The sequence below is a fragment of the Podarcis pityusensis genome (assembly GCF_964106645.2).
Source record: "Podarcis pityusensis genome assembly, chromosome: 8".
NCBI classification, from domain to species: Eukaryota; Metazoa; Chordata; class Lepidosauria; order Squamata; family Lacertidae; genus Podarcis; species Podarcis pityusensis.
Window position 1 is genome coordinate 22,078,232 of NC_138033.1, and position 24,023 is coordinate 22,102,254.

General features: G+C 46.4%; 1 long non-coding RNA gene across 1 annotated transcript in view; it reads right to left on the reverse strand.

Annotated features, from left to right (window-relative positions):
* LOC308482406 overlaps positions 1-24,023 on the reverse strand; it is a 320,560-nt gene that overhangs the window by 279,143 nt on the left and 17,394 nt on the right. Inside the window, exon 2 of the long non-coding RNA XR_013989261.1 lies at positions 8,612-8,701. This is a non-coding gene — a long non-coding RNA (uncharacterized lncRNA). The remainder of the gene's footprint in view (positions 1-8,611; positions 8,702-24,023) is intronic.

Sequence of the window (24,023 nt, forward strand, 5' to 3'; positions counted from 1 at the left end):
GTCCGCGGGCAGGTAGGGTCTCAGCCTGTGTACCAGGTGGAGTTGGTAGACAGCTGCCCTGGATACAGAATTGACCTGCGCCTCCATGGACAGCTGAGAGTCCAAAATGACTCCCAGGCTGCACACCTGGTCCTTCAGGGGCACAGTTACCCTATTCAGGACCAGGGAGTCCTCCACACCAGCCCGGCCCCTTTCCCCCAAAAACAGTACTTCTGTCTTGTCAGGATTCAACTTCAATCCATTAGCCGCCATCCATCCTCCAACCGCCTCCAGGCACTCACACAGGACCTTCACTGCCTTCACTGGTTCTGATTTGAAAGAGAGGTAGAGCTGGGTATCATCTGCATATTTATGGACACCCAGTCCAAACCCCCTGATGATCTCTCCCAGCGGCTTCATATAGATGTTAAAAAGCATGGGGGAGAGGACGGAACCCTGAGGCACCCCACAAGTGAGGGCCCAGGGGTCTGAACACTCATCCCCCACCACCACTTTCTGAACACGGCCCAGGACGAAGGAGCAAAACCACTGTATGACAGTGCCCCCAGCTCCCAGCCCCTCTAGAAGGTCCAGAAGGATGTTATGGTCGATTGTATCAAATGCCGCTGAGAGATCCAGCAGAACTAGGAAACAACTCTCACCTTTGTCCCTAGCTCACCGGAGATCATCAACCAGCGCGACCAAGGCAGTTTCAGTCCCATGATGAGGCCTGAATCCCGACTGGAAGGGATCCAAATGGTCCGCATCCTCCAGGCGTGCCTGGAGTTGTTCAGCAACCACGCGCTCAATCACCTTGCCCAAGAATGGAAGATTTGAGACTGGGCGATAGTTGGCCATACTGGCCGGGTCTAAAGATGTTTTTTTAAGAAGTGGTTTAATGACCGCCTCTTTCAGCGTATCTGGGAATGTTCCCTCACAGAGGGAAGCATTCACCACCCCGCAGAGCCCATCGCCCAGCCCTTCCCGGCTTGCTTTTATTAGCCAGGATGGGCAAGGATCAAGGAGACAGGTGGTTGGTTTCATGCGTCCAAGCAGCCTGTCAACATCCTCGGGGGTAACGGATTGAAATTGATTCCATGCAACTTGACCAGACAGAGCTCTAGCACTCTCCTGCCCCAGCCCTGCTCCCACGGTGGTGTCTAGCTCCTTCCAAATATGAGTGATTTTATCTGCAAAAAACTTTGCAAAATCGTTGCAGGAGATCTTGGGGTCTTTACAAGGCCCCGGTGGTAAAGGTGGTTCCGTTAAATTGCGAACCACCTGAAAGAGTCTCCTGCTACTATTTTCTGCAGATGCAATAGAGGCGGTGAAGAAAGTCTTCACAATTGCTATCGCCACTTGGTAGGCTCGACGCTGAGCTCTAACCTGTGTCCGGTCAGATTCGGAGTGAGTTTTCTGCCACCGACGCTCTAGCCGTCTCAGCGATTGCTTCATCGCCCTCAGCTCCGAAGAAAACCATGGGGCTGTCCAGGCTCCATGCAATCGGAGAGGGCGCTTCAGAGCCAGACAGTCGATAGCCCTGGTTAACTCCGCATTCCAGCGGGCCACCAGGGAATCAGCTCAAAGGCCATCAACATGGGATAAAGCATCCCCTACCACTCTCTGGAAACCATTTGGATCCATTAAGTGGCGGGGGCGGACCATCCGAATTGGTCCCACCTCCCTGCAGAGGGGAAGGGTCGCAGAGAAGTCCAGTTGCACCAGGAAGTGATCTGACCATGGCACTTCTTTTGTTTCACTTTTACTTAGTGTCAGATCACCATGTCACTAGAAGTGAACACCAGGTCTAAGGCATGTCCATGACTATGATTTGGGCCAAACTTATTCAGGGACAGCCCCATGGAGGCCATGCTTTCCACGAAGTCCCGAGCAGCCCCTTGTAAGGTCGTGTCGCCATGGATGTTAAAATCCCCTAGGACAACCAAACTAGGTGTCTCCAGGAGAAAATCCGCCACAACCTGAAGCAGCTCGGACAGGGAATCCTTGGTGCAGCGGGGAGGTCGGTACACCAAAAGGAATCCTGTACTGCCCCTATTGCCCAACTTCCAGAACATACACTCAGAAAACTGGAACTTCCCAGTAGGATGCCTGGTGCAAGCTAGTGACTTCCTAAAAATCACTGCAACCCCCCCCTCCCCGCCTACATGACCTGGGTTGCTGTGCATGAGAGAAACCTGGTGGGCAAGCATCGGCAAGGACAGGCCCATCTGCTTCCTCCAACCAGGTCTCTGTCACACATGCCAGGTCAAATCCTCCATCCACAATCAGGTCGTGTATGGCAGTGGTTTTATTCATCATTGACCTGGCATTACACAGCAACACCTTCAGGTCATGTGGGTTTCCCCTGTTGATTCCAGTATCCATCCGGTCAAGGCCAGACCCGGAGGTAGGGATAGTCTTCACACAACGACTAAACCTGTCTCCTCGGTAATGACATGGTCTGGTCTTAGCGTAACTCCGCCTCCTGCCCATGATCACCGAGATCGGATGTCCCAGTGCTTCCCCCCCTGTGGAACATGTCCCAGCCATCGTGTTCTATTATTCTATGATCCTGCATAGGGATCACCGAGAACTTCATGGGGACAGCTCCTGCATGTTGGGCAAGATTTCCTCCTTGGAGATGTGAGTCCAATATGCAGACAGGATTCAGAAAGGGGTGACATGAGACACAGGAGTGTGTGCATGCTTAGCATATGAAGTTCTGCTCTCCTGCCCCATGGAATTATAACTGGGCAGATTTGAATCCCCTCAATAGGGTTGGAATTAATCTGCAATTTGCAACATTTTCTTTCTCTGTCTCTCTCTCTTTAAGTGACAGTTTTCCAGGGCAGCAGCGCCCACCATCACTCTTCTTTATTTCACTGCCAGCCATCTCAGGGACATTTGTTAAGTTGACAAGCTCCTTTGCACACACAAAAAGGACAGTATTTTGCCAATCAGCTTTTCTCAGGAATAACCTCTGCTTTCAAAATGAAAGGTGTTTTTCTTTCCTCCTCTCTTTTCTCTCTCTAACGATTAGACCATACTATGTATTTTTATGGAGGGGATGTGTGAGTGAAGGGGGGAAAGGGGAAAAAAGGAGAAGATGAGCGACCTTTAATTCTGTCCAGATAAAACAGTAGCACTAAATCACTTACAATAGGGGAGCAAAGGTTAAGATAAGGCCCTATTCTGTGTTTTTTTAAAAAGTATCTCAATAATTCCATTAGCAGGACGGAATGAAAAAGAGAGAAAAGCCCATGGCTGAGGAGCAAGATAGCACCAAATATATTTTCCTGGGAGTTTAACATAAATTTTGTCTCAATGGAATTAGAAAGAATATTCTGAACAAATGGGCTTGGTTTTTTGTTTCGTTTTTTTAAAGGAAAATACTCGAACAGTCAAAGCTTGAAGACTTACAACTTGCAGAAAAACCTCTTAAAAGGTTTGCCCATAAACTCTCTGTGGTTGACTCTGACACTTATCCCTTTGGCCTACCGCAAAGCTCTGGCACAGCGTCATTCCCCCCTCCCCTGTGGGGCTCCTTTTCAGTCAATTTTTCTGCTGAAAACAAAGGCATCAGAATGGGCAAATATGAAGGGGGGGGGGGAGAACTTGATTCTGTTTACATTTAAAGGCAAACCTCCCTAATTCACATGTTCTGAAACAAAGCACAAACTGGGACACAGCCATCTTTCAAAATGTGCACTTCTCTGAATTTGGAAATTCAGTTATCCATCCAAGTAATGTGTGCAAAAATGCACATACCAGGGTAAAGTGTGCATGAAAATGCATAGATGGTTGAAAATAACATATGCAGACCCTCCAAATGTCCCAGCGTGGTGTAGTGGTTAAGAGCGGTGGACTCGTAATCTGGTGAACCGGGTTCGCTTCCCCGCTCCTCCACATGCAGCTGCTGAGTGACCTTGGGCTAGTCACACTTCTCTGAAGTCTCTCAGCCCCACTCACCTCACAGAGTTTGTTGTGGGGGAGGAAGGGAAAGGAGAATGTTAGCCGCTTTGAGACTCCTAAGGGGAGTGAAAGGCGGGATATCAAGTCCAAATTCTTCTTCTTCTTCTTCTTCTTCTTCTTCTTCTTCTTCTTCTTCTTCTTCTATTTTCTAAGGACGTCCCTGATTTAGAGAAGCTGGCCTGGTTTCTGGATTTGATCCCAGAATGTCCCACTTTTCCTTACAATGTCCCTATTTTCATTGGAGAAATGTTGGAGGGTATGGGTTTATCTGACCCCCCAGGCCATCTGTATAGGGAAGTTCTTTTTTTAAAAAAAAATGCTTAATGTTTTATTATTTTTTTGTATATGTTGGAAGCTGCCCAGAGTGGGTGGGGCAACCCAGTAAGATGTGTGTGGTTTAAATAGTAAAATTATCATTATGGAATGGGACGTCCCTATTTTCATTGGAGAAATGTTAGAAGGCATGCATATACAAAGATATTATATCAGAATTCCATGCGAAGAGGGATTGGCTATTAAACCACTCTGGGAATTATAGCTCTGAGCAGCGAATAGGAATCTCCCAACAATTCTCAGCCCCCTTAACAAACTACAGCTCCCAGAATTTTTTTGATGGAAGCCAGGCTGTTTAAAGTAGTATAATCGTCTTTTGAGTTTATGGCATGAATGTGGCCATGGTTAGGATTATGTTGTAAAATTTCTTTGTGACTGTCTGGGTTAAAGGAAGTCTCCCCCCTCAAAATGGAGCTAAGCCATTCTCTTTGCCCTACTTTCCTAATACTCCAGACCATTCAGCTTCCATGTCCCCCATTGTTTTCTGGGCTTCCCCACTCCACCAGACTTAGCAGCTCTTCTTTTTCCTTTCAAATTCTGCCAACTCTGCAGGACCTTCCATAATTTAGTTCAAATTCTAGCCTGTCAGTAATCAATCATGACATGATTTGCAAATAATATCCTTTTTGCTAACTGCAGGTATCAGTGCCTCATTAGTTGCCCAAGGACACCATCTTTTGATGCTAATCCTGTCCTCCTTCCTTTCATTACTTGAAGTCATCATGAAGAATAGAGCACCACGTACACAGGGATAAGCATGGCCAGCCACATTAGTGCTCAGGGATTAATGCGGCTGGCAATGCTCATCCCCTGAGCTAAAAACAAGTCCCCTCAATGGCTTCAACGAAACTCACAGACAAGCTTTATGTCCATAATTGTACATTGAAATGGAAATGTGTTTGCATGTATACTGCTGAAATCATGGTATGGAGAATTCAACTGAGCTAAATGGAAGCTCACAGGAGAATCTGACGGTTAATGGTTGACTGTTAATGTATCTCTGGTACTCTGTCACAAGGTGTTTAGCTTAGATCACTTGAGGTATTCAGTTGCAGGTCTCCATTTTGGGTGTCTTAGTAGTCTTTGTTCTGAAACACGCAAGAAGAAAGGCCATGCTAATGATTCTCTCCAGGAAAATAGCAGAAAGGCTAATGAAGGCTGTTTGCAGGAGAGGCAAGGGACGCAGGTGGCGCTGTGGTCTAAACCACAGAGCCTAGGGCTTGCCTATCAGAAGGTCGGCAGTTTGAATCCCCGTGATGGGGTGAGTGCCCGTTGTTCAGTCCCAGTTCCTGCCCACCTAGCAGTTCAAAAGCACGTCAAGTGCAAGTAGATAAATAGGTACCACTGCGGCAGGAAGGTAAACGGCATTTCCATGCGCTGCTCTGGTTTGCCAGAAGCGGCTTAGTCATGCTGGCCACATGACCCAGAAGCTGTCTGTGGACAAACGCCAGCTCCCTCGGCCTATAGAGCGAGGTGAGCGTGCAACCCCAGAGTTGTCCGTGACTGGACCTAACAGTCAGGGGTACCTTTACCTTTACCTTTTTGCAGGAGAGGCAGAGCTTTGTTTTCAGCTCTGGATAAAGTTATTTCATATTTCTAAGCTATTTTACCAGTGCTGAGACGAGTGCATTTTCTTACGTAACTATCTGGATGTAACATTATTGTTTTAAGTCTGGTTTTGAATCAAGTTCTGTTAGTAAAGCTTTTGAACCATATTTTTGTATGGGACAATTTTTATTTCAAGAACAGTCAGTTTTTATTCAACGTATTGCTTTCAAATGTGCAATATTAATAACCACAATACATAGGACATCTGTCTGAGACTGAAGAGTCACTGCCAGGAACTGTCGTTAGTACTGATAGGACCAATAGTCTAGCTTGAGATAAGGCAGGTGAGACAGGTGTCTCCAAAGATGGTTTCATGGTGCAGAGCACAGGTAGATCCGCCACATCCCCTTTGCTCATTCAGGGCCTTCTGGAGCCAGAAAAAGAAAATGGATGTGGCAGTGAAAAGGAAAAGCAGGAGAGAGTGAAATAATCTCCTTCTCTTGGCCCTGACCTTGCTCTCTCCCTGTGTCAAACACAATAAATTGTGCATGTCCTCACTTGTTTTTACTGCTTGTTGAGCTCAGTGACTAATTATGAATGTGTTTGTTTATGGGACATGAATGATGAATGGTACAGCTAATGTTTCACTCTAGTTCATACTGATGGATTGATTGTTTATGTGGTTTGCAGATGTAAATGTATGCCTTCCCCTGAGGGTTATTCTTAATTTGACTTTTATTTAAATTTATTCGCTTTGAAATGATAGATGGATAGGCAGATAGATAGGCAGGCAGGCAGATGTATCTCAGCCATACCCCCCAAATGCAACAGGTTGAATCCAGAGCAGGAGGAAAACAGCACATTTGTGAAACAGCTCATGCAAGAATTTGTGCAAACTTTCTTGCATCGTGGTACAGAAATCATGGATAGAGAGATCCCCCCCCCTCACTATCTCATCAAATAATTCTTCCCACAGCATTTCTAAAAAGGTGATTGGACAAATTCATGGAGGATAGCTATAGCAATGGCTGTCATGGTGATGAACCTGTACCTGTTCTTTGCGCAAATAAAGAGTTAGAATATTGGTCCATCTGGTTCAGTATTATCTATGCTGGGGTAGCCAAGGTACTGTTGGACTACAGTTCCCATCATCCCTGGCCATGCTGGCTGGGGCTGATGGACATTGTAGTCCAAATATCTGATGGGTGCCACATTGACTACCCCCAGTGTATGTTGCCTAGCAGTGATTCTCCAAAGATTCAGACACAAGTCTTTTCTAACTGACTGGGAGATGGCAGGGATCTAACAATGAGTTGCAGCATGTTCACAGCAGATGAAAACAAAGAGGTTCTGTGAGTTTGTTTGCAAGACTAACTCTCACACTTTCAGCATGCAGGAAAAATCTCACCATCAACCTCCAGAGCAATAACTAATGTGCAGATTAATTTGTATTTAAACTTCTCCTTGCATTGCCAAGGCAGTTTCCTTCTTCAAGCACAAGAGACCGGGAACTGCAGAAAGATAATAATAAACTATCATCTTTATTTTGCTTAATATTGCATTGCTTTTTAGATCCTCTAAGCGAGGACCCACCTATGTGGATTGAATTACGACAGCTCAGCCTGGCAGAAATATATTGTCAGTGCTCCATTATTCATTAATCATAGTTTTTCCTGTCAGGATCAACATGCACATCTTGACTTGTGACTGCAATGCATAAAGGCTTTAGAGAGCAAGGAAATGTGAGTGTGTGGAGATGGGGGTGAGTTGCTTTTTAATTGCTCAGGGATATTAAAGGCAGCTTTTAAGGTGTCACAAATAGCTCCTGAAGGGTGTGTGTGTGTGTGTGTGTGCAAGCTTGAGATTACCAAGTGCTGCTGCAAACAACCGATCTCCACCTTCCGTGTCATACAGATACATATATAAATTAGTGATGAATGTTGTTAATTCATTAATCAACACTGCTCTCCAATTTCATGCTCACAGTCTTAAATTAAACATTGAGGGGAAGGTGTAAAGAGGCTGCCAGTCAGGTCTCCTTGGGATTGCCACCTGTTTCCTGAGCATAACAAAATGTTGCAGAAATATAGAGTGATGGGAACTCTAGTCCCTGCTGCTGCAGGAATCCCGCCATTACAACATCCCTGACAGGCGGCTATCAAGTCTCTGCTTAATAGAAACCGACATTAACTCAATATGCAGAGCTTTGCAGAAAACCAAGAAGAGACTAAAAAAAATCCTTCCAGTAGCACCTTAGAGACCAACTAAGTTTGTTATTGGTTGGTCTCTAAGGTGCTACCAAAATGATTTTTTTTAATTTTGTTTTGACTATGGCAGACCAACAATGCTACCTACCTGTAACAATAAAAGACTGTTTTCCTTCGCTGCATACCCTTGCCAGGAAAAGCTTCACCAGTTGGATTTCTGTTTATCATTCAGCTGTTCACAGCAAGTATCTGCCAGGGGCTGGGGGTGGTACTGCAACCCTCTGAAGCTATATTACAGTGGTGCCTCGCAAGACGAATGCCTCGCAAGACGGAAAACTCGCAAAACGAAAGGGTTTTTAGTTTTTTGAGTTGCTTCGCAAGACGATTTTCCCTATGGGCTTGCTTCGCAAGACGGAAACGTCTTGCAAGTTTGTTTCCTTTTTTAAAAAAACCGTTAATACAGTTGCGACTTGACTTCGAGGAGCAACTCATAGCACGCGGTGTGGTAGCCTTTTTTGAGGTTTTTGAAGACTTTGGTGATTTTTGAAGCTTTTCCAAAGCTTTTCCGACACCGTGCTTCGCAAGACGAAAAAAACCGCAAGACGAAAAAACTCGCGGAACGAATTAATTTCGTCTTGCGAGGCACCACTGTATAGTGAATCCTACCATTGCTCCATTAGGCTCTGCACTGTATATTCTTGGTGGTGGTGTCTTACCAGGACCTTGGACAATTCCCTGCTCTGTGATCCTCTGTGACTGTAGACACCAAGAACTCAACTTGGAACCTTCTAAATAAAAAGCATGGGCTCTTTTGCTCAGCTGTGGCCTCTTTCCAAAACAAATCCACTTGTTCCTAAATTGTTGTGAGCTTGGAGGAGCGGGGGTTAAGCTGTTTGCGTGAGCCCCTTCTAATTCCTGGATCCACCTATGGTTAAAAGCTAAGCAAGGATTCAAATGGTTGTAATAGCCAGACAAATTTCTTGGTTATGGCCCTCTAAGTATGGGCCATTAAGGGAGCAAAGGAAGTGGTTTTGTTCCAGATGACAAATGGGGGCCCTCCTTCCCTCAACTCACTGGTAGTTAGAAATACAAAGGACAAATACAAACAACAAATATAATGTTTTTGGTATCTGAGGAAAAGAAAGAAAGCAATACAATAATTTGGAGCTGTGTGTGAAAAATTAGTAGAAATAATAACACAATGAGTCTAATCGGAAATCAAATGTGTTTATTATATTTTGTTTTCTTTCTTTCTTTCTTTCTTTCTTTCTTTCTTTCTTTCTTTCTTTCTCTCTCTCTCTCTTTTCTTTTTCTCTTCTCTATTTTGTACTACTTTCTTTGGTCTTTTCTTCTTCGACCTGCTAAAAAAGAAATAAAAAGATAAAACTTAAATATGAAAACTCGGGTAAGTTAAAAGTGATGTTTTGTAATTCTTCAACTATTGTTTATTTATATTTAAAGTTGGTCAATTGTAATGAATTGATGTAGTAGTTATGGCAGGGTTTTTTTCTTTGTTATTGTTGAACGCTAAATAAAATATTATTTTATACAAAAAGAAAAAAGAAATACAAAGGACAGAGTTGAGAGTTGGGGTGTGTAAGAGATAGAAGCTGGAAGCAGGGCTGGAGCCATACCTGATCTTTGCTTGACTCCAAGGCCATGGCGATGAGAAAAGCAATGCTGTGAGCCCCTCCATTGTATGTAGGTTAAGATTGCATATATGCATAAATAAACCATATATCATAAAGACACCACAGTCTCTGCTGTCCCTCATTGCAAGGAAATCGAACCATGGGTCAGTGCCTGGAACCCCAGGAATCTCACACCACTTGCAGAATAGTGTGGTGTGCAAAAATACATACAAATGATTAATATACTTTGCTAGCAGCTTCAGACTGCTAGTTCCTGAGGCATTGCTCAGGAATTCTAAGGAAAAAATACTGAGATTTATAAACAGATACTTCAGTCTACTAGTTTCCTGCCAAATTTGGTTAAAATTAGTGCAGTTTTGAAAGATTCAGGCCACCATCTTGATGCAAAATGGCATCCAATTGTATACAAAAAAAACCCCACCCTTCTTTTTGATGTAAGGACCACCATGCAAAATTTCAGTTACTCACAGGGGCAATCCAAAAAGAAGAATCTGCCTAAACAGGCAGCCCTGTTTAGGGAAGTTTTTAATGTTTGATGTTTTATCATGTTTCTAATATTCTGTTGGGAGGTGCCCAGAGTGGCTGGGCAAACCCAGCCAGATGGGTGGGGTATAAATTCTTCTTCTTCTTCTTCTTCTTCTTATTATTATTATTATTATTATTATTATTAGGTACAAAGTTAAAACACAGGAGCAGCACCAGAGGCAAGGTCCAGAGGCGGCCCAGTGCCAAAACACAGGTAACTTAGAAGGTAGGCAGGGAAAAAGCCAAGCAGCTGATGAGAAAGACCTCTACTGGAGAACCACTGCTAGCCAGAATAGCCAGTGCTGAACTATCAGTCATCTAACTCAGGACAAGCAGCTTCAAATGTCAATAAAGTAGTTTTGAGGTGGGCAAAGTAATTTTAAATAGGTGGGGGACAGGATACAAGCATCATAGTCCTTCAGCAGCCCTGCAGCCACCGCTGAGATTTACTAGAAACTTTAATACTCTTTTTTATATTTAAAAGGTCTTGTTTTATTAAAGCTATAGATCTGGATTAGAAGGAGCTTCTAATATTTTTGTGTTTGCCACAGAGCCTGAGAGTGAAGAACAAATGGCTCTCAGGTCACGCAAATTGACCAGTGTGCTGGGAATAAGAATGTGTCCACACATTAATGTTTATGTCACTGAGTGCAACATTCACACTAGGGAACAAGCAGAAAATAAATTCTTTAATATATTTTTTTCCAAGTTCCTCCTGAACTGTTGGAGAATTTCAGTCCTCCCCTGTGGAATATTCAGTGAAATAGCCACTTCCCAATTTTGCCATCCATGGATTTTGGGTATGACTGCAAATCCAGTTCTAAAATTGTTTAATATGATGTAGATATTGTTGCAGGAAGCAATGGGCTTGGCCCCTACTTTTTCCAGCCACACTCATTTTGCCCATTGCTTCCTTCACCCACCAAAACAAACTACGAATTGATTTCATCCCATGTTAAGTGAGCTCAAATTTCACAGAAGAGCGTTTTCTGATAAAATTGGTTGGAGAATTTTACCACCAGCACTGGTCAGTGTGTCTGGCTTTTAACCAAATTGCAGGGGGTGGAACTAAATGACCCTTGGGGTCTCTTCCAGCTGTACAGTTCTATTATTCTATTATTCTATGATATTCAGCAAACTACTCCCGTCACCTTTGCCATCCACAAATAGGGATGGGAATGCAGATGTGCCAAGCCAAGGAGTCACCTGAATACTCCCACCCCTGAACTATTACCTGGTGTTCTATTGATTTCCTCTGCCTATGGGAAACCTGCAAGCAAGACCTGAGTGCAACTCTCCACATTTGTGATTCCCAGCAACTGGAATTCAGAAAGAACACTACCCATGACTGTGGTGGTAGAACATAGCCATCACGGCTAGTTGCCACTGATAATCTTATCCGCAAGGATTTTGTATAAGCTTATTTTATTTTTATTTTTATTTTTTTATTTGATTTTGCAAGTTCATTCACAGAAATAATATTTTTGCAAATATTAGAATTTTACACAAGATTCTTCCGAACCCTAGGACTCCCCTCCTCTCCTCCATGGGTTCTCTAAGTAACTTTTTCAACTGCCTATTACAAGTCCATCTAGTTTACAGTCCTCCATTATATCCAAAGTCTATGTATCATTGCAAGAGTTATTTTAAACCTGCCAAAGAGTCCAAGTGTTTATAGTGGTCTTTCAAATACAATCTATATTTGCCCCATTCTCTGTTGAAGTTTTGATCCTCCTGATTTCTGATTTTCCCAGTTAATTTTGCATAGTCCAATAATTTCATCTGCCAGTCCACCCTAGTAGGTATCTGTGATGGGACGATGAGCTGCTTGTGTGTAAAATCCTAGTCCCTCAGAGTTTGGTCAAGTTTGCAAACCTCTGTCTGTAACGGAGCCCCTTAAACATGGCTCCGTCAGTCGCTGGCAGATTCCGACAGTGGTTGCTTTCGGAATCGCTTCCAACATAAAAGCTCCTTAACGGAAACACGTCTTCTGGACTCTCTGCGTGACAGTTTCCGGCGAGGAGTGGGTGTCCCTACAGGAGGTCCTGAAACCTCCCCACTGTTTTCGCTGGAAGTGTCTCTGAGCCATCCCTCCAGCTCCCTTTCCCTCAGCTCAGCTCCTCTCCCCCTACTGGTTCCCTCTTCAGCTGCTGAGTCTCTCCCAACCTGTGTGAGCCCTTTCACTTCCCTTCCTTCCGATGGCAGTTCCCTGACATCCACCTCCCCTCCAGGGCCCCCTTCATCCCCTCTCGCCCCCTCCTCTACGGGCGGTGAGGAGGCAAAACCCCGGAATGAACTTCCTTCATCTTCCGATGTCCCGAACACTTCTCTCCACCTGTTGCGGTTCCTGGTCTCGAAGTACTCCTCCTCCTCAGAGTCCATCTCCCCTTCCCCTTCCGATTCCGAGAATCCTTCCAACTCCTCCTCCTCATCGGTGGTCCCAAAGTATTCCCTCCAGAACCTCTCCACAGGCTGAGGTTTCCTTGGGAACCTTTGATGGAACGTTTCTATCAATACCTCGTCATTGATATCTTCTGCCATTACCCAAGTGTTTTCTGACTCCGGTTCTCCTTCCCACGCTACCAAATACTCCACCTGATCCCCCTTCCATCTGGCGTCGAGGATTTCTGCCACATGGCTGCTGCATTCCCTTTCTTCTATGACCGGTCCCCGAGTGGCCATCCCTTCTCGTCCCCCCTCATACGGTGACAGTAACGACCTGTGAAATACTGGGTGCAGTTTCATGTGGTTGGGTAACCGGAGCCTGAAAGCCACTGGGTTGACCTGTTGAATGACCTCAAAGGGACCCAATCTCCTGGGTCTTAATTTCTTACAACCTCCTTTGAACGGCAACCCTTGGGTTGACAGCCACACCCTATCTCCCACCCTTATGGTTTCACCTTCCCTTCGGTTCTTGTCTGCCTGCCTCTTGTATTCTTCCTTCGCCCTTTCTAAGTTGAGTTGGAGCTGACGATGGATTGCTTCCATTTCTTCTACAAAATGCTCGGCTGCCGGGACACCCCATCTCTCCCCTTCTCCCCCTGGGAAAGCCCTGGGATGACACCCATAATTAGCCAAGAAGGGGCTCATCCCTGTGGACACATTCTCGGCATTGTTGTAGGCAAATTCCGCCAGCGCCAACTTTTCTACCCAGTCATTCTCTCTGTCATTGACATAACACCTCAGGTATTGCTGGAGGACCCCGTTTGCTCTTTCCGCCTGCCCGTTGGTTTCAGGGTGCCGGGCAGTCGAAAAGTTGACCTCCACCTGCAGTAAGCTCATGAGCTTCCTCCAGAACCTGGAAGTAAATTGTTTTCCTCGGTCTGAGACCACCCTCAATGGTACCCCGTGCAACCTAAAAATGTGTTCTACAAATAACTTCGCTGTCTCTTCCGCCGTGACTGCATGCGAGCAGGCTACAAAGTGGCACATCTTTGTTAGTAGGTCTACCACCACCATGATGGCTGTTTTCCCCTTGGACTTCGGCAGATCAGTCATAAAATCTATCGACACTGCCTCCCAAGGTCGTTCTGGGGTTGGTAAGGGTTCTAATAGCCCCGCCGGTGCCCGCCTCTCCCCTTTGGCTCGCTGGCATTGCTCACACCCTCTTACATACTCCCGTACATCTTCCCTCACCTTAGGCCACCAAAATTCCCTGGTGACCAACCACATGGTTTTGTGTTGTCCAAAATGCCCCGCCGTGGGGCTGTCGTGCAACTGCTTGAGTACCCTCCCCCTTAAGTCTCCTTCAGGGATATACAGTGCCCCTTTGTAATACAAAGCTCCATTTCTTTCCTCGAAACCCCCTGGTTCCTCTCCCTCACCCCTAAGACCTCTGAGCTTATTCTGGGCGTATTCATCATTCTCTGTTTCCTCTACCAGTTCTCTTTGTCCCACCAATGCCGCCCCACACACCCAGCGGTCCTCTGGAATGACATGTCTCTCTTCGGGTGCTCCCTCCCCCTCCAAATATTCAGGTTTGCGTGAGAGAGCGTCCGCCCTAATGTTCTCTGGGCCTGGCACGTAACAAATCTCAAAGTTAAATTTGGAGAACTCCTGGGCCCATCTCACTTGCCGTTGGTTGAGCACTCGTGCCGTCCTCCAATACTCTAGGTTCTTGTGGTCAGTGCACACTTGCACCTTATGTTGTGCGCCAATTAGCAGGTGCCTCCATCTCCGGAACGCCTCATGAATGGCTAGTAGTTCTCGGTCATACACCGTGTAGTTCCTCTCGGATTTGTTCAGCTTTCGCGAAAAAAAGGCACACGGTCTCCACTCTGACTCCTCCTTCCCTGGCTGCAGAAGCACCGCCCCAATAGCTCTGTCTGATGCGTCAGTTTCCACTCTCATCGGTTTTTGTAAATCCACATGCAGGAGTTGTTGTTCCGAGGCGAAGGCCCTTTTTAGTTCCTCAAATGCTCGCTCCGCCTCCTCAGTCCAAACGAACTTCTTCTTACTGCTGAGACAGTCCGTAATGGGCGCCGTCAGGTGGGCAAAGTTTCGGATGAACTTACGATAGAAGTTCCCAAATCCTAGGAACCTCTGCACATCCTTCCTTGTTTTGGGTGTTTTCCATTCCAGCACCGCCTGGACCTTGCCGGGATCCATGGCCAATCCCTTGTCTGACAGGCGATACCCCAGGAATTCCACCTCCTTGGTATGAAACTGACACTTCTCCAGTTTCACCCACAGCTGGTTGGCTTGCAGCCTGCTCAACACTTCTCTGACGTCTCTCACATGCTGCTCCTCATTCTCAGAATACACCAACACGTCGTCTAAGAAGGCCACACAATTCTTGTAAAGCAAAGGCCCCAGGACGTGGTTCATAAACGATTGAAAGCACGCGGAGCCTCCTTGTAGGCCGAAGGGCATAACTAAATATTCAAATGCCCCCAAAGGGGTGAACATGGTGGTTTTCCATTCATCCCCCTTCCTTATTCGTATCAGGTTGTACGCCCCCCTTAGGTCCAGTTTAGTAAAAATCTTTCCCTTCCTGACCCTTGTCAAAATGTCGTCAATCCTGGGCATAGGGAAAGCCACTGGTTCTGACACTGCATTTAAGGCCCTGAAGTCACACACAAGCCTCGGCTTGTTCGTGTTTTTTTTATCCACAAAAAACACTGGGCTGCCCCCCACCGCCCTGGACTCTCTGATGAACCCTCTCTTCAGGTTCTTGTCAATGAACTCTCTTAGCTCCTGCATCTCTCTGTCTGACATGGCGTACAGCTTGCCTACAGGGAGCTGTGCCCCAGGGAGTAAATTGATTTGACAGTCAAAGGGTCTATGCGGGGGTAGTTGGTCAGCTTCCCTTTCGCTGAAGACGTCGCGGAGATCTGCGTATTGTCGTGGTACCTTCACGTTCTCCGTTACTTCAGTCCCTGCTAGGGTGGCTTGGGCCCCTGCCAAACCCTTTCCCTCTTTGCAGTGTTCTAAGCAATGTGCTGAACCAAAAGAAACCACTCTCTGATGCCAGCCCACCAGCGGATCATGTAACGCTAGCCAGCTCATCCCCAATATAATGGGAGCTCCTCCCAAGGTGGCCACATTAAACGCTATCAGTTCGGTGTGCCTTGCCACCTTCATTATCATTGGGACGGTCTGCAAGCTGACTTCTCCTCCCAACAGCTCCCTGCCATCGATCGTGGTCACCTGCAGGGGGTTGCTTAAAGGGATCGTCTGTATCTGGTGTTCAGCTGCAAACTCTTTGCTCATGAAATTGCAGGAGCTGCCTGAGTCCAACAGCGCCTTTATCTTTAGAGGGTGTCCGTTTGGCAGCTCTAGCGCCACTTCTATCACTAGGGCGGGTTTAGGAGGTTCTGGCGTGGGCACTTTCACTGCTCTTTGGCCTGGCTGCTGTGCCCCGACGGTGGCAGCCAGGCGTTGGCTTTTACTTGCTTCGGTATTTCTTCCTCTCTTCCCTCCACAGCTCCTACCATCCCTTGCCATTCCTTCCTCTGGGGGCAGACTCTGGCAAAGTGACCTGGCTGTTGGCAGAGATAGCATTTCCGGGCGCCTTTTCCCTCCTTCTTTCCCCCCTCACTGGGCTTTGAAACTGCGCGCGCGCGCGCTGTTCCGATTTCCATCGGCTCTGCCGGCGGGAAAGTGGGCTCTGGAATGTCTGGAATGCGGAACTCCTTCCAACGTTCCCCCTTCCCTTCCCGCCTCTCCAATGCTCTCGCCTCCTGGCGCGCTCCTATGGTCAGCGCTGATTTGGTCAGCTGGTCCATAGACTCCGCCCTGGGCGCCCGGGAAAGTTCGTCTTTCACAGCCGAAGAAAGCCCTTCTTCAAAGAGCATTTGAATGGGTTCCGCCGATAGATCCCACCCCAATTTATGGATCAACATGGTGAACTCAGTCCAGTACTCACGGACAGATCGGCTCCCCTGTTTGCAAGCCATTAACTGTCTGCGGACCACTCCCTGTTCAATATCGCTGGAAAACATCAGATCCATGGCGCGAAAGAACTTCATCGTGTCCTTTAGGACGTCACTATTCGCTGCCATCAGGGGTCTAACCCAGTCTCTCGCCCCCTTTTCAAGATGCCCAATCACGAAAGCCACTCGTGATTCCTCGTCAGGGAATTCATCAAACTGCAGATTGAGGGCATATTGCATCTCTGTCCGAAAGCCATGATAGTCTTTGGGCTCCCCCCCAAACTTCTGCACCAATCCTGGTACCTTTCTGACGAGCTGGGTGTCTTTCCCCTTTTTGTCTGCATCCTGAGCCCTCCTCTCCTCAAGCCTCGCCGTCTGCAGCGCTAGCTGGACCTCCAACACCCGGTACCTTTCTTCCCGGCTTGGACCCGCTCCAGCTCCTGCTTCTCCGGTTCCGGCTGGGTTGCTCATGATGCCTTCTCCTGCACAAGCTGCTCACGAAGACTGTCGGAATGCTGTGATGGGACGATGAGCTGCTTGTGTGTAAAATCCTAGTCCCTCAGAGTTTGGTCAAGTTTGCAAACCTCTGTCTGTAACGGAGCCCCTTAAACATGGCTCCGTCAGTCGCTGGCAGATTCCGACAGTGGTTGCTTTCGGAATCGCTTCCAACATAAAAGCTCCTTAACGGAAACACGTCTTCTGGACTCTCTGCGTGACAGTTTCCGGCGAGGAGTGGGTGTCCCTACAGGAGGTCCTGAAACCTCCCCACTGTTTTCGCTGGAAGTGTCTCTGAGCCATCCCTCCAGCTCCCTTTCCCTCAGCTCAGCTCCTCTCCCCCTACTGGTTCCCTCTTCAGCTGCTGAGTCTCTCCCAACCTGTGTGAGCCCTTTCACTTCCCTTCCTTCCGATGGCAGTTCCCTGACAGTATCTTATCATCTTTCCAGCTCTGGGCAAGCAGCATCCTTACAGCTGTTGTAGCATACATAAACAGTCTTTACAGTTCCTTCGGTATCTCTGCACCTACAAATCCTAACAAAAAGGCTTCTGGTTTTTTTAAAACAAATGTTATTTAAACTTTTCCCCCCAACGCATTATATATCATTTCCTTTATCACGTGACAGTTCCACCACATATGGTAAAAGGTGCCCTCATTCTCCTTACATTTCCAAATGTCTAAGCTACTTTTAAAGTTGCCCAAGACTTCAATTTCTCATTTTCCAATATTCAGTTTGCACTATTTCCACATCAGTTTGCGGTAATTAAAAAAACCCATATAGAAATGCATATGCATCCTATACAATTTCAAAGAGCAGGTTTGTTTTGGTCCAAGCAGTGTTTCGGGAAAGACAGATTTAGTAGGCTTGCATTAAAATGCAAACCAAACAAATTTCTTCCCTACCCCTAGCAATCTACGGATGTGTGTCAAACCCCTTAGGCTCCTGGGGAGAGTCACAGCAGCCCTAGGCAACCAGGCAAGCACTTCCCCACTCTATGCCATCCCAGCTCTGGGTAACTGTCCCTCCAGTTTTTGTGGCCACTAGCCTCCCCTCTCAGCCAAGAGCTTTGGCAGGAGTTGTTTCTCAGTTGGTGGTGGTGGTGGTTGCTGCTAGCTGGTCCAAGGAGTCTCCCCTTCCAACCACAGAACATGGATTCTTCCCCCTCCTTTGTTCTCTGCTTTTGGGATTTCTCCTGGGAAGCTGAAAAGATTAGTCTATTAATCCACCCAGAAACCACGTATGTTATACTCAGTGCTTTTTTCCCCCTAAAAAAAATGTTTAGGGGTACTCTCATTTTCCTACTCGTATTGAAATACTGCCCCTCAATAAGGCCAAACTTAGATTCACAAAATGATGTGAATACCCCTGTGTCCTCCCCCCCCCCAGGAAAAAGGCACTGGTTATACTCATTCTGGATGTTCTACGGAGTGCGATTTTGCTCCCTTAATGGGTAGGAAGATGTTCCTTGACGGGCAGTGGTGGCCCCCTCTCCCCTGGCTTGTTTTTCAACTTAATAAGGTACAGACATAAATCACAGATCTGATACTAGAGCACATGGGCTGGAAGCATGCATTTTTTATAAAGAACATTTGCTATGATTTATAATGCACGGGGCTTTGAATTAGTCTAGCCTGAAAACGGAATCAAATCTTTCCATCAAATCTTTCCCCCCACTCTCTTTGCCTTATGAATGGTTGAGCAGGGTCATAATGGAATGCCAATCAGCCATTGCTTTGTTCTATAGGCAATTCTGGGGAGATCAGCTCGGAACATAGACACTGTGATTAACTGAAATGAACTGTAAAACTGTATTTTGTTTAAACTGTTTGCCTGATGCTCACTGCCAAGTCCTGCCTTGAGGTGCAGGGTTGCATTGTACAGCGCCGTTGCAGCCTGTGAAAAGCTATCAGGCTATCAGTGGCTGCTAGTCATGATGGCTATGTTCTGCCTCCACAGTCGGAGGCAGTCATGCTTCTGATTATCAGTTGCTGGAAACCACAGGAGGGGAGAGTGCCCTTGCGCTCAGGTCCTACTTGGGATACAGGAAGCTGTTTGTTCACTGTGAGAAGTTAAGTGTCCCTATATTCCAGGGACTGCAAGATGATCAACCTATCCAATCTTAAGGAAATCAGCCCTGAGTGCTCACAGGAAGGACAGATCCTGAAGCTGAGGCTCCAATACTTTGGCCACCTCATGAGAAGAGAAGACTCCCTAGAAAAGACCCTGATGGAGGGCACAAGGAGAAGGGGATGATAGAGGATGAGATGGTTGGACAGTGTTCTCAAAGCTACTAACATTAGTTTGACCAAACTGCGGGAGGCAGTGGAAGACAGGAGTGCCTGGCGTGCTCTGGTCCATGGGGTCACGAAGAGTCGGACACGACTAAATGACTAAACAAATATTCCAGAGACAGTCCTTGTCAGGAGACAGAGGAACAAACCCCACAGCAAGTTGCCAGGAATGAATAAGACATAGAAAAGTCCTTACCGTCTGCTTTTATTCTGATGGTAACTGAGAGGCTTGAGAATGCAGCCTCTTGGAATAATGGTGTTGTCCTGAGTAAACCTCCATGCCTCCACTTCTCCCACTTCCTCATTATGGTTGCTGCTTAGGGCCATCTGCCTTTGAGCCCTTTGTTCTCCTACTTTTAAGGCTCGCCGGGTTCTGGGAGATGGTGGGTCTGGAATGCTTTCTAGCGATAACATGTCAACTGCTCCTGCTTTGTCTCCTCCTCCTCTTCCATTATTTCCCAGCTTTCCCCCTCATCTTCCTCTGAGCTGTGACCTCCCTCAAAACCTTGTTGTAATTCTGAACTGCCTTCTTCTTCTCTGGAAGGGTCAGGCTGGGGAGGCGATCTCCACCATTCCTCCTCTGCCCTGTCCCTGACATTCCCAGAATTACAAAAGCCATCCCAGTTTCTGATTTGACCCCAGAATGCCCCTATTTTTCCCCACCAGTGCCACTGCTGCCAAGCTCGGAGAGAAGGATGAGCCGGCACTTGCCCTGAACAGCGGTGGCGGCAGTGGTGGTGGGCTGTGAGGGAGCATCCCATTGCCCTGCCATGGCCTCTCCATAGCTGCTGCCACTGGCCTCCCTTGGGCAACTCATAGCAGCTATGAGTAAGGAGAGGAGAGGCTGTCATGCACCAGCCCTGAGGTACAGGCAGAGGGCAAGAGGGTGGGAAGAAAGGGGTAGCGGAACAGAGTGCCAGAAGTCTTGATTTTTTAAGTACTTGCGCATCAGTATCTGATCTTGCCCCTTTCCAAAAATTATTTATCGGTGTGTGTGTTTCTCTTTGTATATCTACCAAAGAATAACAGAAAATCAGGATCGAAGGCTTTTTTCGGGACAGTCGAGGGTGTGTGTGTGTGTGTGTGTGTGCTGTGTCCAGTTGGTGTACTGGTGGTGGAAAGGCTCTGGGGGGATGTGGGGTTGAGAAGGGCCATTTGTGGGGGAGTGAGAAATGTCCCTATTTCCTTCTGAGGAATGTTGGAGGGTGTGACACTGGGCTGGTCCTGCAGACTCTTCTTATATCCTTATGGTCTTAACTGCTAGAAAGCAGGCTGAACGGGCACAATGGTCACCTGATTGCAATCTTCCTCACCACATTTGCATTTGAAATACAACAGTTGTTTCCAAATTTGCATCAATAACCCCTCTTCCCAGGGAGCTCTGTGAATTGTAGCTCTGTGAGGGGAACGGGGGTCTCCTTAGGGTGCTCAGCAACCTTAACGAGCCACAGCTCCCATAATTCTCTGAGGGAAGCCATGACTGTTAAAGGTAGTGCTTTAAATGAATGGTGTAAATGTGGCCTGAGAGTTGCAGGCCCACTACCGTGTTGGCCTGATTCGATCAGTTGCATCTGTCAGTTTTGCTAGCAAACAGCATGAACTTGATTTTGTGCAGCAGGGTGAAGATTGCCTCTCATAAGGGTGCTCCTCAGAAAAACTACAGGAACCAGGATCCTGGACTGCTGGAGCGGCACCAAATGATTATGTGCTTTCACTAGCAGCATTCTGGGTTTTTAAATTTTTTATTTTTATTTTTTTTACAACCTGTGCTCAACAGCAGGCATCTAAAAAGGCAGCTTCTTAAGCTTTTATCACAGCGGGAGAATATCGACAACCAATGAACTATCCCTTTTCCCAGCAGCGAGAAATGGATTGGTATCAAAATTCCTTTTCCCCCTCTTCTCTTCCACTGAGCTTCTCACAGATTTCCATCCATGCTGAGTGCATCTCACCATAGAGAATAGAAGAATGATGTGGTTTGGGAGCACAAGAAAGTATGTCTGATGGGGCAAGGCAGCAAATCAGGGCAGTTCAGTCATTGCTAAATAAGATCTTAAGCCCCCATCACGGTGTAAGTTGAGGAAAGCATCATAGTTCAGTGGTAGAGCATCTGCTTTGCATGCAGAAGGGCTGGGAGAGAGGCTCTCGATCTGAAACTCTGGAGAGCTGCTGTCAGTCACTATAGACAATTCTGAGCTAGTTGGATCAATGGCCTAACTCAGTTAAAGTCAACTTCCTAAGCTCTTATGTGCTGATGCTGGCTTCTCCTAACACCTAGCTTATCATGTTGTGCATATATGTAAGCACATGTTATGATCTCTGCCAAGTGGTGAAGAGATCATAGGACTATAGAGTTGGAAGGGAACTCATCCAGCCTCTCGATCAAGGTATGATTTGCTACTTCAAAGTTGCTTACACAAAGTTTACCTCCTGGATGATCAACATAATGGATACTGATCAGGATCTTGACCTCATGGCATGCTGGAAGTCCTTCAGCTTTGCCCATTACATCACCTACATCAAACAGGCAGTGGATACAATCAAGCCCAAAACAATGAGTGGATGCTGGCAGAACTTGTGGAAGGAATGTGTGCACAATTTCAAGGGATTTCCAAGCATTGCCACTGAGGTGAATAACATTGTGCAGATGACCAGGCAAGTGGGTGGTGATGGCTTTGTTGACCTCATCTATGAAGACATGGAAGAGCTGATTGAGGGCCAGCAGCTGTTGACTCTTGAAAAGGAGGGGGAACTGGGCAGATCAAGTTCAGAATGCAAAAATGAGGACGGTGAGCATGAGTCAGTAAGCTGGAACCATCAGAATTTTTCTAAACTCTTCTAAGTCATAAAGCATGCAAACGATCTGATTGCAGAGTTTGACCCCACTGTGGAACGTAGCCTCAAGATCATCTGTGGGATTAAAGACACTCTGAAGGCAGTATCAAGGAACAAGGAAATGTTTGATGAGCTCAAGAGACGCAGCAGCAGCTGCCAATTACCATGTTTCCCCCACACAAAGAATCACCACCAGCAGCAGATTTACCCATACACCCCACCTCTGGATCTGAACCACAGCCAAGCACTTATTCTGGCTAGTGGTCAACCCCCCTAGTTCACATATCATCCACAGTAGCATCCAGCAAGAGAGAGAAGGACTAAGAGCCACATTTGTCATTCATCAGAAAGTGCAGCGATTTTTAAAAAAGTTTTTAAATGGTTATCTAGGGGTCATTCTGGCTCTACACGATTTTGCTTATACACACAATGGCCAAGAACATGTAAAATGTGAGTTACCTGCTCAGATTAATGCCGAGACAAGTCAGAATGGATGTGTAAAATTGATACAGCCTGGAAATAGACCAATGGGTCCATCCCTACTGAGAGCAGTCAGGAAAGCCGCATGGTGACCTTAGCGGAGAGTAGCACAGAACAGGCAGAATGCTGATGAGGCAGTTCCAGAGTGAGCAGGGCTGGCACAGAGCTATGATTGCTGTAGGAGCCTGCAGGAGCCCCAATTTTGCAAGTTGAGTGTTAATAATTGAAAACTATTGCCTACTGTTCCGTCTAAGGAACTCAAAAGAAACATTTCACCGACTTGACCTTTCCACGGCTCCAGTTTATAATATTAGTGAGATTTACAGGCAGGAAGGTAATGACACATCAGAGGGTGCCCTCCACTTATGAAGCTTTAGACAGAACAGGATCTTCACCCTCTCTCTTGGGAAATTGACATGCAATCCAAAAGACTCCCCCCACCACCCAACACACACCACAGGGGGCTCCCACATCTCTATCATTCTAAAAGAGTCAAGCACAAGGATGGAATGAAAAAGCAGCTCTCCACAAGCTTTTCTCCTTGAAAAGCCTTATTCGGAAGCAGATTTTGGCAGCTCTTATAAAGGTTTCAACTAGTCTGAAAGTCATACTCTCTGACCTCTAATATGCCTGAGTATTATGTTTGGAGGTGATGGTGGGGACAACGCTCTGTGTGTGCTCAAACGAACTCATGGTTTAATTATCAGCTTGTAGATTATGCGTTGTGGGGAGGGAACTCTAAGAGCTGGCTGATATAGAGACATCCTTGAGATCCAGCTTCCTTTTTCTTCTTCCTCTTCCCAAATAGAAGTGATTCGCCAGAGCATCCTCTCTCATTTGGGATGCTAAATGACTGTTCTGTAGAAATTAGCAATTTGTGGACTTGCCCTAAAGCAGAGACAGGGATCCAGATGTTACCACTAATTTCCTCAAGCCTAATCCAGAATTCTGTGCTGGATCTGAGAATCTCTCTGTATGTTCATGCTTCAATGTTGGCGAGTTTCAGAATTGAGAAGTGGGTGGAATTGAATTCCTCCAGTTGTAATCCATGTCAAAGTCCTTCTGAATTCCAGTTTATCTTGTGAAGCAGCTTGACCCATTCTGAGATAGAAATGGGAGAGGCAAAAGCAGACCAACACAGTTCCACATTACCATACTTACTTGAGCACTGGAACTCAGTTATTGTTCATATTTCACTCTTCCCTGGATTTTGCATTGCACTTTCGGTCCAAAACAGTATGCACAAAAACATATACTTGGCATTTTAAAAATGTCTACAAAATACATGTTTAGAGCATGAGATGCATTGAAAAGCATGTACAAAATATGC